At 40.6% G+C, this 18,136-nt stretch overlaps 1 long non-coding RNA gene across 1 annotated transcript; it reads right to left on the reverse strand.

Annotated features, from left to right (window-relative positions):
* Window positions 1–12,833: 12,833 nt before the first annotated feature.
* LOC136425435 (uncharacterized) lies at window positions 12,834–16,154 on the reverse strand. The gene is made up of 2 exons (XR_010754036.1): window positions 14,436–16,154; window positions 12,834–13,783 (listed from the first exon to the last, which is right to left on the reverse strand). It is a non-coding gene; the product is annotated as an uncharacterized lncRNA (long non-coding RNA).
* Between the last annotated feature and the right edge of the window lie 1,982 nt (window positions 16,155–18,136).

Here is an 18,136-nt window from a genome sequence, read left to right on the forward strand (position 1 = left end):
TGTCTGTAGACTACTTTCGACAGTTACTGAGTATTTTTTTCCGGTCTATGCTCTTCAAGCATAGCGCTAGAAGGGAAAATACTGAGGTGGACGATAAAGGGTAAGCCTAGCACAATTCTACACCATATACCCCAGTATAAATATATGCTCGTACGGCGTTAAACAGGCGGAGAAAAACTTACAGACCATGCATTTTCTTGTTAGAAGAACTAATATTTCTACCCATGGGTTAAACATTTGGCTCTGTCCGCGCGGTTTTAGGATAAATAACATTTTGAATAAATCCGACGTAAACTGGTCATGTTACGTTAAATATCATAGAAATTCGTCGTTCCTTTCTTCAGTTACCTAGTATTCTACTAGGAAGATTTTGATAAGAACGTAGTTGCAGTGCAACACTTCCCTCTTACATTATACACGTTAACTGCCAAAATATCAAGACCATGGCACGCCCAGGTCAAATGATTCAAAAACGGAAGTTCTGCTGCAGTACCAGGGTTACATGCAAGGCGGTCCAAAATTGACCTTGACATACATCATCCCAACACCTACCTACATGCCAGATATTATTAAAATCCATCCAGAGATTCTTCAGTTATGCTGATTAAAGAAATCGGAAACACAAACAGACACACAGGCAGACAGGCCAATAACTACAATGTATATCCCCATTTTCGGCATGGAGATAATAATTTCAACGTGTTTTATCCGTAGCTTCTTGCATGTCTTGAGATATGCTGCCCAAAATGTGTACTAGTTAGTATGTGGAAACACAGACAGACACATGCAGACACAACAAAAACAGGTTAGGGGTAGCCTCTACCAGGCTCCGTCCTATAGTTGGGAAAATAGTAGAAATCAGCCGAGGTACTCAGCTATACAGGGTAGGTCCATATTGGACCCTCTCTCCGTAGCTAACTCCCTTGGCACACTATTCACTCTATTGGGCCAATTTCTACTATTTTTCCAGCCATCCCGCGGAGCCTGGTAGAGGCTTAGGGGTACATATGAAAAAAAAAGCAATCCTACCAACTTGATCCAACATAGTCTGGATGCCAGACCGATTCAAGTACTGTACCTGCACAGACCAGTAAATTTATCGGCTCCAGGACATGTCAACATACCCCCAAGGAAAGGTTACTACAGACAGTTAAACCCTAAGTTGAAAGGCGGAACATGTGTTTCTCTGCCCGGCTAACATGGCTAAAGGGGTCGTTCTTTGTGTTGACATCTGGCATCCAGCTGATGGGATTTTAGTCCCTACGGATCTCAGGGCGGGACATGTTAATTCTAGACCGCCCACAGCAAGGCGCAACCAACCGCCGACAGCTGGGCGTAACCGAGAGATGGGGGTAACCAATCACCGACAGCAGGGCGTAAACGACAACAGGGCGCAACCAATCGCCAACAGCATGACGTAACCGACAGAAACGCGTAACCAACCGACCACGGCAAGGCGGAACCAGTATGCGACAGGACACAAAGGGATAACGACAGTCGAACAATCAAGCACGCTTTTAGGATAGTCTCTATCAGACTAACCGCACCGGCTATAGGGAGAACATTTGCCGGGGGACTTTGGCCATGGAGGGTTTCATTCGCAGGCGCAGTTAGGGTTGCAAATTTGTGTAAAGAAGTTTGATCCATTGTTCCAAATTCCTCGTCATTACATGGGCTACCTTCAACCAAGAACAGAAAGGGGAAGGCTTAGCAGCTTCGATACTCAAGAAAGCGAAGAATAGACCACAAAGCTGGCCCAATGGACCTCCGCCCGTCCGGAGCCGAGGAAAAGACCAGTAAGTTGAAACGACACCACGCCTTCCCTCTGACGGAGTTCAGATAGCGGTCTGAAGGTCAGTAAAGTTTTAGGTCTGAACCTGTTGCACGGCGCATTGTTTCTGTACAAATAGACTCTGCCGTTTCTATGTTTGATCACCCCGATATTTCGTGGAGTAATTCATTAATTCTATTGTCGAACACAGTGTTTACAAACGACATGTCCTCTATATGTCATGCACACTGCCTGATGGAAAACTGATTTGGAAATGTAGCACCCCTGGCCAGCCATATACCTGATCATGAGTTCGTTTAGATTTTACCGTGTTAGATTTAACTTACCCAGAAATGGTTTTGTGGCCTGTCGTTTAATTTGTACAAACTTCTAGGTAGGTGTGGAGAGAGATGATAAGTACAGTAATCTTTTCCGACATTGCAATATCTCTTGCAAAGTTACAAATTCATAAATATCCTGTTAAGTTCAGCTGACACAAGTATCCCTGAGTTACAGATTTTCCCAACAGTTCAGTTACCCATTAATGTGAGTGAGTGAGTGAGTGAGTGAGTGAGTGAGTGAGTGAGTAAGTGAGTGAGTGAGTGAATGAATGAATGGATGAATGTGCGTTGACTTTAAATCAAAGTTGCAGAAATTATGTTTATGTCTTTGTGTTAGTCGATAAGACCACGTATAATGAGGAACTTCTAGCAGACAAATGACAGACAAATCTACATGTCCACTATAAAGGACGTCTCTAGCCTTTGGATCGGAAATGATTTCAAATGTAGAGTTGAACAACGTAACCGTAGAGAGTATCATTCATACAGACATGTGCCATCTTCTATTTTCCACCGAATATCATAGGAATATTAATCCCTTACACGTTCTGACAACCAATAGTTACTTGCATGTAATGTATGAAACTGCTGTACAACCAAAGTTGAGAGTTATTCATCAGCTTTTTTTTTCAGGAGTTATGAGATGATACGGATGGGAGGATGAAGAAAGGCTGGAGCAACCAGACCGGGCAACGTACCAGGAGGACAAATTACATGGATGCTTTTCAAAAACTTAAGTTTAGTCTTATCAGCAAAAAGGGAATGTAACATAATGTGCTCTCTTGTCAGAAACAGGATAACATATTTACATGTAAAACATCAATAGCGACAGCCATTTTCTGTGCCTCAAATAGCAAGTTCCCCTAACCATGCCTAACACCACAAATCAACACCCCCACCCCTTCATTCCATATCAAGCCATGCAAGTGTCTCCTCAAGACGTTCTGTGTCTGGTTGTGCCTCAAAACTGTGCACCTGCTAACACTGTCACTGTACAAAATTACATATTTTGTATATATCATTGTGTTGTATCCTTGTGTATACCCAAAACCGCCCTGAAATACAATGCCAAACCACTAAGACAGCAAACTTGGTAATACAAAAGAAATAGTGAAGTTTCACCCGACTTTGTGTTACATGTATATATTTTGTATTCCATCTGACTTTGTAACGATGTACAGGACAATATAGGAGCCCCAATTGTATTCGTATTACTGTTCACGTTTCTATCTTGTATAACATTATGATATTTAGAACTTACAGTTTGATCAAATGATCATGAATGCACTTTGATACGAATGACGTAAGTACGTTACTAGCAAAAAAACTTGAGCACCTCTTAACTCTGTACCCAATGATATCTTTCGTCTATATATTTGTAGTGTTTCCATGTGTATACTCAAAGTCTCCCTAAAGTGCAATGCCGACCCACTACGTCAACTAACTTGTTAATCCAAAACAAATACAATGTAGTAAAGTTTCACCCAGTTATCTGTTATTTTGTATTGTATCTGCCTTTGGAACGATGTACAGATCAATATAAGAGTCCCCTATTCCATCCATATTACAGTTATCGATTCTATCGCGTAAAACATTGACATGTCCTTATCTGTGCCGGGTCGTGGAATATTCAACATTGCTTCAAAACAAATTGATATGTTTTTATCATGTTCTTAAAATAAGAATATAACCATACTATAGCTGTCCTTTTTCTTCGAAACGTAGATCATTGCAACTATCTCAAAACTGATGACATATACACTACTTGCAAATGAGTCACTCATTCAAACAACAAAGGTTTTTTAAAACATCAAGCTATCCATATTCATTCTAATTGCATCTAATCAACCAAAAATATGTGCAACATATTATTCGCCCTTGTTACATACAAAACATTTTTATATATACATGTATAGATCATTACAATAAACGCTATAATAAACAATCGTAATTACTACCCGATTACATCAAAGACATACATTTTGAAAATCCATGACAAAACATTCAAACTATTGCCAACCCCGTTACTTCCAATTCAACAGAGGGACAGGCCACTTCAAAACAAATTCCCCAGGGAATACTCATATGATGCAACTATGCACGAACAAATTCCAGACATGCCTGTACAATTCTGGGAATTCTTGCAGATCGGGCGTAAAGTATACTATTAGGCTCGCCCCTGAGGCGTCGCCAAAATCAAAAGTCTCGTTCGCACGCCTTCACCACAATGTTTGTCTGCAACACCTCTCACGATCGTGAAATGTCAAATTTGACAGATTTAATATTAATAGCTGCGCTCACCATCCGGTGTCAGTACAGGGGAGTTAGACAATTAGCTCTGAGAAATCCAAAAGGTAGTACAGCCCGGTATAAAAAAAACGCATAGCAAACGCTGTGATGGATACCGTTCGCATGTATTGTAATTTTTTTTTTTCGAGCGGGTGATTGTTCTTCTAATTGCAACGCTTCCATGGCCCAGGATAATTACACTAATCTCGTTGTCACTGCTGTCTTTGACAGCCTTAGGGGGTTCATCGAGGTCACACTTTTACTGGGTGCCTTCTGTTGACAAATATGGAAACAATTCAAGAAAGTTAAACTTTTTGGTTATATTAGTTGTCATTAGTGCATGCACCATGCGAACTAAGTTCTTTTATAACATACCGAGGGAGACATCAATTTTGAGAGAACACGCACCCTGCCCCCAAGAAGTGCATCTTCTTGTTTCCTTGCCAATTCTCTAAGTGACTCGGGGACCGTTCAGAAACACCGGCAACACGACAAGTAACATACCTTCCGTTAATCGTCACATCAATGCCTAAAATTAAAGCCCATCTCAATAGGCTGCGGTGCTGCGGCAGCATGCATAGGGCCTCCGCCGCAGTGCCGAGCAAAAATGCAGCAGTTCCGTCCCAGTGCCACCCTACCACCACCAATGGCGATTTGTTTCTTAAATTTACCCCCAAAAATTGCAAAATATCTCGTGATTGCTGTTAGCATGCCTCGAGCTCGCCGTGAGCACGCAGCACTATCCGTTGTGTAAAAATGTCATATGTCAGTTTGAAGGTTATACGTAAATTTCATAACATAACATAACATCTATCTAGTTATCTATCTATCTATCCATCCATCCCTACATCCATCCATGTTTATATAATTTATGTATATATATTGAGAGAGAGATAGATAGATAGATTTATAGAGAGGGAAAGAGAGAGGAAGAGAGAGCAATACATTAACGTCGAAAAACCCCAACAGAAAAGTTTTGTTAATGAAACCATATAGATATCTGTTCCCAGTAAAGCAAGCGGCTATGCCAAACACAGATACGTTAGCTATGTATTGATATTTTGAGTACAGCGACTTTAAGGATGTAACAAGGGTTCTCGAAAGTCGAATTCTAGTTTGCAACAACATGAGCGTAAATTGATCTTTATTTGAAAAGTAACGGCGATAATGTCGAGGCAAATAGAATGAGAAGGGCCCAGAATAAAATACAGGAGGGAGTATAACGTTGGGTAACATAAATTCGCCATTTTTCCGATAATGGTTGACTGAAATCAATCTAGCAGAACAATAAACCATCATTTTTTTTCTATTATTCTGTCATTATCATGTACTATCTTTGCACTAATCATATATATGGTAGATTTTGTCTCTAGTCGTGCTGACACCATAATATTTCAACTTGAAACTACCGTCCGCCGCACGCACAATGACGGTGTTGTCAGACAGGTGTGAACATTATTTCGGGAGAGAAGATTCGTCTTGAATGTCTTACCGCTAATTACATTTTATACAGCAGCTATTCGTTCCATCCTTGGCTTGAGGAGAGTGCTATGGATATAGACGTGTCCAAGTAAAAAAAAATACACGAAAAAACGGCCGTACCACACACATCAGGCCTTCGATGGGAAGGCTTTGTATCGCTTAATTTTGCGGCCTTGAAGGGGAAATGAATCGTAGTTTAGCAGGGGCACCAAATATAATATACCTAGCGTAAAACCGGATTTCCCGGGTCTAACACATGGTCGTTAGCCCCCGTTTTCCCTCTCGGTTATCAGTGTCGAATCATCATCATCATCCGTCGACCTCAGCAGCTGAGGACGGGGCGAGCCCTTGTACAACCGAGGCCCACATCAGTCTGTCTGACATGGCTGCTCCCAAGTCCTCCAACTCAATCCCTGTGTCCCTTGAGATAGTCCTTGGGAAGGTCAGCTTCCTGGAGTGTGTTTTCCCAGTGTCGAAGAGCAAAGTTCTTTATTCACAACCACGTATTTAACAACAGCCGACGTTTTCGATGACCGTCTGCCATGTTCATCAGGGTAATTCTGACTGGTTCTCTGTACACTGAAGCTAATTGGTTACTGCTAACAATGCGGTCCCAAATGTTAAGTATTCTTATACACAGCAATGATGGTGAGATAGTGCGGTTCAAAATTGTTGAATACGTATGTATTGCCAAAAATAGTTACTCAAGCAACGGGGTAAAATTTGGAAACAGTCGGACGTTTCAGACAGCATCCGCTATCTTTCGTCAGTGACTAAAGAATGATCTGGTAGAACTAGGTTTTATACCAAAACTCTGAATTGATATGTTAATGAAGTGAAGACAATTTCAGATGGTTCGAAGAATAGTAAGTTAAGACAAGGTTGTATGCTAATGAATAAATTAGCTACTGTTGTTTCAGGAGCTAATGTTGTTCGTCTGGGGGGGTGTTAAGCCGGGGGAGCGCGTTGTCCCAGGTGCCTGGAAGTTCAATGAGTGCACCTCCTTTCCTGCTGAGGGCGGGATTGTACTTTCGCTCAATATTGCTTCTCTAAATCCCCGTTCGAGCCAACGGCGATTGCGGTCTAGGATATCTGTCGATTTCTAGATTAAATGAGTGTCCCTGGTTGTGTTGTAGGTGGTGGTAAATGGCCGAGGGGAACCTGTTTGTGCTCTTCTTGCAATGTTCATTGTACCTTTGCCAAGCGGCCGACTAGTCTCCCCGATTTACGTGTTATTGCAGCTGGGTTCCTCACATTCCAGCTTGTAGATGACATTGGCGTTGATGCCTTTGTCCGGTCGGTCTTTTGGATGGACTAGCCTATGCTTGAGAGTTGAGTGAGGTTTGAAATTTGTTGCAATGTTATGGTTTGGGAATTTTTACGACACTCCTCGGACGTAAAGAATGGTTATGTTGACCTTCTTTCTGTCTGTCAGAGGTTTACACTTACGTGTCAGATGGTTTAAGAGCTTTGTTGAAAGTCCAATTTTGGTAGCCAGACTTGGCTAAGGAGGTGTCTATGTTCCTCTGTTTTGGCTGTCTGACTCTCTGTCTGTCTGACTCTCTGTCTCTGTCTCTCTCTGTCTGACTCACTTTCTGTCTGACCCTCCGTCTATCTCAATCTCTGCCTGTCTGACTCTCCGTCTGAATCTCTGTATGTCTGCCACTCTGTCTAACTTTCTGTCTGTCTGACTTTCTCTCTGACTCCCTGTCTGACTCTGTCATTCTGACTCTCTGTTTTTCTTATTCTCCGTCTGTCTGACTCTCCGTCTGTCTGACTCTCCGTCTATCTGACTCTCTGACTCTCTATACCATTTTGTTATGGAGTGCCCCTTTCTCAAAAGGTTAAGAACCACGTTATTACCTTATTATTGTGCCAAACAACCAAATCCGCACAAGTTTATAGAGTTGATGGGGGACCTTCATTGTATGTAACAGTTTTTAATTTTTTTTTGGAATGGAAAAAACTTTTCAAGTGTCATTTCATTTTGCTCATTTGTTATTCAGTATTGTGTACTGACTTGAATTTGTGTTTCATGCTTTACGTTCGTTTATCTATTTACTTTGATGCTTATGTTGATCAGTTGTGATCATTTGTTTTATTTTATGTGAAAATTGCAAGAGCCAATTTCTGGCAGAAAGTAAAAGAAAACTAGAAAGGCAACATTTGCGAGCAAATACAGCATGTTTAGCCATACTCCTCGCCATGCAAAAATGGACTCTCTCAAAATAACAATGGACCATTCTAAATTACTTCCACTAAAAAAAATGGATCAAAATTGAGTTTAAAAACAATTATCAGTCTCTCCATACAGGAATGGAGTCTTCCAGTAGCACATCAACACAATATGGACCAGTCCAAAACCATATCCACTTATTAATTAACAAATACACTTCTGCTAACAAATGGACTTTTTCATAATCATTCCAGCTCAAAATTGAAAGAAATAATTACAGAATCCTCCCCCTTGCAAGAATGGGATATTCCGTGCCATCCCCATGTAAACTACACCAGTGGAAAAATATCCGCTGAAAATTACACTCTTGTGCATAATCAACCCAGTTCAAAATTGAATGAAAAAAGGTCAACCCCAGGGAAGAATGAAGTTTTCCATAGTATACATAATGATATATATGACGATTTGACAGGAGAAGAAGGAAATGACCAAAAACAACATATTTCAGCGATAGTATGGGTGAAATATAAAAATGTGACACCCCTTTGTTTGAATGCATGATTCAATAGTATACACTTTGGGTTGAAAATAACGAAACCAAACAATTCTTTGTTTAAAAAATCGTTTTGAAAGGCTGTATGGCAAACATTTGAATGAGGGCCTGTGTACATGCCAAATTTCACATTATTTTGGTCTAATGCATGTAGGAACTGGAGATGTGTATCTTTTTCCAAAAAAGAGTGAACAAAGCCATGTAATCACATGTCCTAGGGATTCCCATACCATATTTGGCATGAATACTAGCCTACACCTGCGCCAGAAATGCAAGATAATTAGATTAACTCAATTGACCAATCTGGTGGTCGCAAGGCTCACAGGCATGCAAGGCCAGGTGCAAGGCACTTGGGGTCACTGACCTTTAAGTCATATGTAGTATTGAAAGTGACAGAAGTGGCAAATATTGTCAAGAAAGCCCACAATAAATCGTTTTGAAGATATGTATGCCAAAAATGGGAATGTAGTCCTTTAAATATTTGTTCAAGCCACATATACAGCAAATTTCAGGTCATTCGGTTGAAATACCAGGGCACAGGAGGCCAAGATATGCTAAAAATAGCCTAAAAACCTCAATAAAATCACTTTCAAGGTCAATATCAAAAAAAGGAAAAAACTCACATTGGTTTTTGCCCACATTACCTCTGTACCAAATTTCAGGTCATTTGGTCAAAAAATGACAGAGATGAATCGATTTGAAGATTTGACAGGAGGAGGAGAAGAAGAAACATGAGTAACTAGAAAGGCCGTCATTTGCCCCTGAGCAAATACAGCATGTTTAGCCATACTACTCCCCATGCAAGAAGTGGGCTGTCCCAAAATAATACCTGGGCAAATCGAAATATTAACTGCATGTAGAAAGGCAACATTTGCGAGAGCATCATACTTCGCCAATCTCCCTCCTGATGCATAAATTGACTGTTCCAAAATCACCCGCGCAAAAAAAATTCTCTCTACAAGTTTTGCGAGACCCCAAGAGCTTCTTACTGCAAAGGCTTGCGTGTGTTCCTGCAATATGACCTCAGGTGACCTAAATAGAACACGCGTTCTTTGGCCAGTAGCAAATGGAACGCGGGGATCCTTAGATAGAACATGGATTCCTTGGCCAGCATCAAATAGAACATGGAACGGGGATACCACTTTTGGCCTGTTTTTGGTCTGAAAATGGGCCCAAAAGTCCCCAAAATGAAGCATTCTGAAGTGATGTACACCAGAAATGTGATTGAAGTCCTGTCGGGACATGTTCAAGGCACCCTTGTACCGAATTTCAAGTCACTTGCTTGCAAAACCAGGGCACAGGAGCCCAAAATATAAAAATTGTCTAGAAATGCCCCAAAAAATCTCCATAAAAATGATTTTTAGGCCTGTTTCAACAAAATTAAAAAATCGCATGAGGGTATTTGCCATCTTTACCTACATGCCAAATTTCAGGCCGTTTGGCCCAAAAATGATGGAGTAGATTCCATTTGAAGATATGGCAGGAGAAGAAGAAGAAGAACGTGACAAAAACTAGACTGGCCGTCATTTGCTTTAAGAGCAAATTCAGCATATTTCACTTCCCCCCCCCCATGCAATAATTGATCTTTTGACGAAATGGACCATCCAAAAATTCCATCTAAACACAACTAGACTGTCCCAAGATCTATTCATTCTTCATCTACATTCATTAACATGCTTGAACATATGCAAAGATACACAACAATACTATACACTATATATAAAAGTACAATACTATACATAACCCTGGAAAAATGCGCAAACATACACTATGCAAATATACAAAACTATACAACTCTACTAGAGAGCTTTACTTACAAAATTTTAAATGTATACTTTTCTCACAACTCTATCGCATGTATTTAAATGGAATTAAGAAATAATAAAAAGATTGTCCCAAAATCTATATAATTTTTTGTATACTTGGTCATAAGGAAAGATACACGTATAATAAACACTACAAATCCAGACAGCTTTACTTATAGAAATTGAACCTCATATCACAATCATGTTGCATGTATGTATGTAAATGACAATAATATGTACAAAAGGAAACTGTACATCTGTGTCCAAATATACATATTTCAAGAATTACTTCATGTAAATGACAATAATATGTACAAAAGGAAACTGTACATCTGTGTCCAAATGTACATATTTCAAGAATTACTTCAGGTAAATGACAATAGTATGTACAAAAAGAAACCGTACATCTGTGTCCAAATATACATATTTCAAGAATTACTTCATGTAAATGACAATAATATGTACGAAAAAATACTGTACATCTGTGTCCAAATATACAGGGGTTGTTGTAGTTGTATACAGCAAAGAAAACGTCCTTGTACGTATAGAGGACGCCGAGTTGGATGAAATCGAACGATGCGTCCTCGGCTACGACGTGATCTTTGAACTTTGTTCGGAACAACCTATTACTATTAGGAGGGCGGGGGGCTTCGTAAAAACACATACAAAGGCCGACCCGACATTGGTTTATTTTATATAAAACAATTTCATATGTTAACCATTATGAAATACATAGCATATGAAATTTCCAGTCTATTCTTAACCTTGCTATTCAAAAAGTATTAACAATTTAAGTTGTGTTGAACCCCTACAACGCAAAATGAACTATTAAAAACGTGCTAGATAACTTAAACTTTAAACAACTACTGCATAAAAAGCCAACAATGTCTGTCTTTTTTACAGCAAAATTATTTCAACAATTCAAAAGTTTGCCGATATTCATTCACATCATGTGTAGACGATCGCGCTTTGAGAGGCGCTTGTGAAGTATTACTTCCTGGGTCAAAGGTTGTTGGTGAGGAAAGTGAAACTGCATGCAAACCTGCTCGCAATCGATCGGATCGGCCTACCTCGACCTAGTGGTATATCATCATCGTTGGTATGGGTTAAATTATAAGTTATATATAAGTGCGACACAACCAATTCAGAGACTGATTGCATTTTTCTCGTCGTCAAGTCGTGATTTATTAGTGGTTGAAGCCGCCATAATTAAATTTGACCATGCCCCAAAAACCATGTTTATTTGCCAACATTTGCGAAAGCATCATACTTTGCCAATCTCCCTCGGAGTCCCTCCCGATGCATAAATTGACTGTTTCAAAATCACCCGTGCAAAAAAATTCTCTATTCAAGCTCTGCGAGACGCCAAGAGCTTCTTAGTGCAAAGGCTTGCGTGTTTGCCTGCAACATGACCTCAGGTAACCTGAAAAGAACACATGTTCTTTGGCCAGCAGCAAATGGAACGCCCGGAACCTTAGATAGAACATGGATTCTTAGATAGAACATGGAACGGGGACAGCACTTTTGACCCGTTTTTGGTCTGAAAATGGGTCCAAAAGTCCCCAAAACGAAGCATTTTGAAGTTATGTACACCAGAAATGTGATTGAAATCCTGTAGGGACATGTTCAAGGCACCCTTGTGCCGAATTCCGGGTCATTTGCTTGTAATACCAGGGCACAGGAGCCCAAAATATAAAAATTGTCTAAAAATGCCCCAAAAAAACTCCATAAAATGGATTTTAAGGCCTGTTTCAAAACAATTAAAAAAGGGCCTGGGGGTATTTGCCATCTTAACCTCCACACCAAATTTCAGGTCGGTTGGTTAAGAAATGGCGGAGTAGAAGCCATTTGAAGATTTGTCAGGAGGAGGAGAAGAAGAAGAACCAGACAAATACAGTATATTTCACTCTACCTCTAGGTATGGGAAGTGAAATATAACAATATGTTGAGCCATACTAGGTATGGCTAAACATAACTAGACTGGCCGTCATTTGCTTTAAGAGCAAATTCAGCATGTTTCGCCCATGCTCCTCCTCATGCAAGAAGTGGGCTGTCCCAAAATAACTCCTGGGCAAGTCGAAATATTAACTGCATGTTGGAAGGCAACATTTGCGAGAGCATCATACTTTGCCAATCTCCCTCCCGATGCATAAATTGACTGTTCCAGAATCACCCATGCAAAAACAAAAATTTCAAACTCTTCATATCTTTTTAAACTTGGTGTCATCTGATAGGTATTCGTGAAAGAAACAGAATGGTTTTTGTTTCAACAACATCGGACATACCGTTAGCGAGTTACGGCCATTCAAAGGTCTGAGAATTAGTCCTCAAATTCTCCGGAATCCGTAAAAACCGTTAAAATGTACTATCTTAAAACTGTCATAACTCAGTAATAATTCACAATAGAAGCACCAAATAAGCTGCATTCTCTTTATTTACAATGATATTAGCTTGTAGCTTTGCCTTCATCGTTTTTGTAGATTTCTCATCTCAAAATATCACCAAAAGTGGGGAAAAATGGACATGGGCACAGGACATCTTAAATATGCAAGATTGCAATATCTCTGTAACCGTACAATATACAAGGAAACAACTTGGCATACATGGGTTTTGTAACATGCTGAATCTAAATATGGCCATAAAATCTATATATCTGCTTCAGAAATTATTAATCATGATGAATAATTGATTTCCTGAGGTAATAAGATGTGCATCCGCTAATTAAATATGCAACTTGCATATCTTCCTTATACTTGAAGATAAAAGGAAAAAAACTTGGTACACAGAGGTTTAGACACATGCTGATTTCAAATCTAGCCTCAAAAATATAATCTGATCCAGAAATATTGAACTACATGTATTACCCAATGCTATATATTTACATTTGTACACACTGATATCATTCTTTGTACAATCTGCAATATTGGTCCGACAATTCAATATCCAGCATTCATTTCATTTCTTCCCCTTTTTTCACTGCAGGACTTTCGTTTCTTGTTGCAGGGCAGTTGAGTGGCAAAGTACATGTATTTATTGTATTGTACATGTATCATATTTCAATTATACGGGAATCAGACAACTGGATCATGGAACAGGTGGCCATTGCTTCTCTGGTCTGGAACTATCTCTACAGTTGAATCAACTACAAAAGCTAAATCTACTTTTTGTATGGTTTCTCTATCCAGCTGAGATAACCAAGACACACATGCTGATCACTACAAGGGTAGAAGTTACTGAAGTTCTCTTTCGTTATGTACCAAAACTACAAAGTTATTTACGGCAAATAGAATATCTAGTCTCGTCTTCTAGTTCACTGGCAGTTCTGTTGGTTCTTCATCACTTTCCTCCTCTTCACTCTCTTCATTCCTGTGTCAAAAGAGAAAACGTCTGTTGAAATTCAAACTATATAATACATTCATGGCAGACACACATTTCAAACAATCTATGATGAGATAAATATGAAACTTGGATACTTAGGTACTTTATTTCCTCCATTAGCTACCATACATATATACTAAGTAGTACTGGTAATTGCATACAATAATAAAGGCTATCATTCATTATAAATGTAACAACTTAATAAACTTAACAGACCAGCATAATTCTGTTAAGTGAGGTTTATACTTCTACTCATAAAATAAATTACAACGGAAACTACGACTCGAGTAGAGGGCAGCTGGGCATCCCCGCCGCCCCCCTCCTCCTAGCAGTGACGTCAGAAGGTGAGGATAGCAAGTACAGTTTTCTGCATTTTAATAAAAATAAGTTTAGATTAGGGCACTAGGAAAAAAACAGGAACCAAATGCATCCATAGGGCGTTGAAAAATGATTTATAGTAATCATACATGCAACCACTGGCACGAAAATCCGCGTATTAAAACGGCAAATTCAAATTATTTGAGCTACCATGCGGCATACAAAAACAACAGTGTTTACCGATAATCATGCGGCCAAATTTGACATAAAAATAACCCAAAACCCACATAAAACTACGTAAAGACTTGGAAAAATACATTACCTGGCATTTGGGTGGTAGAAGTGTCCGTATTTTGGCCCGATGCCGACGTAATCGGCTCCGAACTACAGCGGTCAGTAGCGACCGGGCCGCCGTCCACCATCTTGCTTCCTTCCCAAAACTGGCTCGCAATTTTAAAAGTATCAGCCGATTACGGAGCCCACCATGGCTCGAATATATGCGAATTTGGTACCAAAATAACGACAATCTCTTGAATTTTCCAACGATACCAATGGCTAAATTTCTTTTAAAGGGGTACCTTCCTCCGGAATTTCGATTTGAAAAATTAAAATGTGAATATTTTCACCAATGGAAGTCGCACAAGCTGACCACTTACATCATTTTGTAGCTCGTAATGCTGGCTACAAATTGGCGACTAGTTTTCTTGTTTACGAGTGACGTAACGATCCATATTTGGATCGGCGCGAAGCCGGCCCTCCCCAAGTGCGTGACCGGGAAGCGGGTGCACCTGCTCCCGCGGGCGAAACGCGCGTAACCCGATGGGCGATTTCTCGCTTATGGTTGACGGTATTTTAGTAAATCTTTCACATATATTGAGTTAAGAACCTTCTTTAACTACTGGTATAAAAATATAAGCGATTTTTGACCGTTATGTATCAGATCGTACGCCTTGAATTTGGCGCATTTTTCGGTTTTGACGGGGCCGGAGAACAAATTTCGGGCTCTGCGCCACCCCTACTACAAGTTCTGCGAGACGCCAAGAGCTTCTTACTGCAAAGAACTTGCGTGTTTACCTGCAACATGACCTCAGGTAACCAGAAAAGAACTCATGTTCTTTGGCCAGCAGCAAATGGAACGCCCGGAACCTTATGTAGAACATGGATTCTTAGATAGAACATGGAACGGGGACAGCACTTTTGACCCGTTTTTGGTCTGAAAATGGGTCCAAAAGTCCCCCATACGAAGCATTTTGAAGTGATGTACACCAGAAATGTGATTGAAATCCTGTAGGGACATGTTCCAGGCACCCTTGTGCCGAATTTCAGGCCATTTGCTTGTAATACCAGGGCACAGGAGCCAAAAATATAGAAATTGCCTAAAAATGCCCCAAAAAACCTCCATAAAAATGATTTTAAGGCCTGTTTCAAAACGATTAAAAAAGGGCCTGGGGGTATTCGCCATCTTCACCTCCATGCCAAATTTCAGGTCGGTTGGGTAAGAAATGGCGGAGTAGAAGCCATTTGAAGATTTGTCAGGAGGAGGAGGAGAAGAAGAAGAAGAAGAAGAAGAAGAAGAAGAACCAGACAAATACAATATGTTGAGCCCATACTTATGGGCTCAACATAACTAGAAAGGCCGTCATTTGCCCCAGAGCAAATACAGCATGTTTAGCCATACTCCTCCCCATACAAGAAGTGGGCTGTCCCAAAATAACACCTGGGCAAATCAAAATATTAACTGCATGTAGAAAGGCAACATTTGCGAGAGCATCATACTTTGCCAATCTCCCTCCCGATGCATAAATTGACTGTTCCAAAATCACCCGTGCAAAAAAATTCTCTCTACAAGTTCTGCGAGACCCCAAGAGCTTCTTACTGCAAAGGCTTGCGTGTGTTCCTGCAGTAAGAGGATTTGAAAGAGGGCACAGATTCACCTGTGATTGTACATTATAATGCTTAATATGACCTGAGGTAAACTAAATAGAACACGTGCTCTTTGGCCAGTAGCAAATGGAACGCGGGGATCCTTAGATAGAACATGAATTCCAATGGGTCCAAAAGTCCCTAAAATGAAGCATTCTGAAGTGATGTACGCCAGAAATGTGATTGAAGTCCTGTAGGGACATGTTCAAGGCACCCTTGTACCGAATTTCAGGTGACTTGCTTGCAATACCTGGGCACAGGAGCCCAAAATATAAAAATTGTCTAAAAATGCCCAAAAAAAACCTCCATAAAAATGATTTTGAGGCCTGTTTCAAAAAAATGAAAAAATCGCATGAGGGTATTTGCCATCTTTACCTTCATGCCAAATTTCAGGTCGGTTGATTAAGAAATGGCGGAGTTGAATCGATTTGAAGATTTGGCAGAAGGAGAAGAAGAAGAACATGAACAAAAACAATATGTTGAGCCATACTAGGTATGGCTAAACATAAATAAAGTTCATTCATTGTTTGTCTGACTCTCTGTTTGTCAGACTCTCTGTCTGACTGACTCTCTATCTGTCTGACTCTCTATCTGCCTGACTATCTGTCTGTGTGACTCGCTATCTGCCTGACTCTCTGTCTGGCTGTCTGACTCTCTATCTGCCTGACTCTCTGTCTGTCTGTCTGACTCCCTGTCTGGCTGACTCTCCGTCTGACTCTCTGGCTGACTCTCTGCCTGTCTGATCTCTGTCTTACTCTCTGTATGGGGTCTGTCTGACTTTCAGACCAAATCTTTGTATGCCTGACTCTCTATTTTACTCTATGTCTGACTCGCTGTCTTTCTGACTCTCTGTCTGGCTCTCTGCATTACGAACTGAGCCAATTCAGAAGCGTATTATGGAAAACCGCAGTTTCTGCGGCTCCCCCGCTGTGCGGAGTGCTATTGGCACCTTGGCGCTAGCAAATAATCGCGTGGTAGCTTGACTCTAGACCAAAGACACCAAATACCAATGCCTTGTATCCTTGAATTAATTATTACGAAGTGCGCTACAATCCCGGAGCTTCTCTGGCTGACTGGAGCTTCTCTAGCTGGCTGATTTGGGAACAGTGGATGCTTGAAGATTAGTAAAGCGGTCTCCTGTATTCACATGCGTTCATTAGAGAGCTAAACAATAGTCTTCCTTCACAGTTCGGTGACGGAATTTCCTTTCAATAGTGAAGCCAATCAGCGCTCTCCTTTCCTGTGACGTCCTTTCCTGTGACGTAGATATCACGGGCCATCTGTCTCAGGGTGGTCACTTTAGCGTGGGAAGCGGTGTTGGCCACACACGCGGATCGTTCTAGCCCCATGGCAGGAATCAACGTCAACCATGGCATTTGTGTTGCCAAAGTTCTAGCTAGGTCTAGCTCAGGATTGGATTCAGTGAACCCTGTTGGGGAAACTCACCTTATAGGGAGACTGAATACCACAAATAGCGGACGTGTGTTTCAAACATAACGGTAGGTCTAGCTCAGGATTGGATTCAGTGAACCCTGTTGGGGAAACTCAATCAATCAATCAATCAATCAATCAATGAAATGGTTTATTATTCTTAAAAAGGCTTTGCAGCCACAGGCTGAATTGTGCCCTCTGTACATATTGCACTTTGTTTTCACCGACATTACACAAATCATTTAAAATCACTTACTATGGCATTAAAACAATTTCAAAGCATTAAGTTAGTCTATTCTGTATACGTTTGCTTATCAAATAGACAATTCGTTCATTTCCTAGCATTCAGGAGCCGCAACATAGATGGCACCGGGCTATTTCTAAATCTAACCGTCCGGCAGACTGGCAGGGTAAGTTCATTAGAGTTCCTGAGTGACCGTCCGTGTGTTTGTCCCCTGGAAGTGGGCACTAACTCTACAGTTCTCTCGGATGTTTCCATGTTGTTTGCAAATTTCACACACAGGTTGGCTCTTCTACTGGCAAGTTTCTCTAGACCGCATATATTAAGTGCTGTGTTATAGTCTGTGTAGGCCCTCCCAAGAATAATGCGGCATGCCCGTTTCTGTACACGTTCAATGGCGGCCGTTTGATGACTTGTTAAGCTGTGAT

This window comes from Branchiostoma lanceolatum, chromosome 19, assembly GCF_035083965.1.
Source record: "Branchiostoma lanceolatum isolate klBraLanc5 chromosome 19, klBraLanc5.hap2, whole genome shotgun sequence".
NCBI lineage: Eukaryota > Metazoa > Chordata > Leptocardii > Amphioxiformes > Branchiostomatidae > Branchiostoma > Branchiostoma lanceolatum.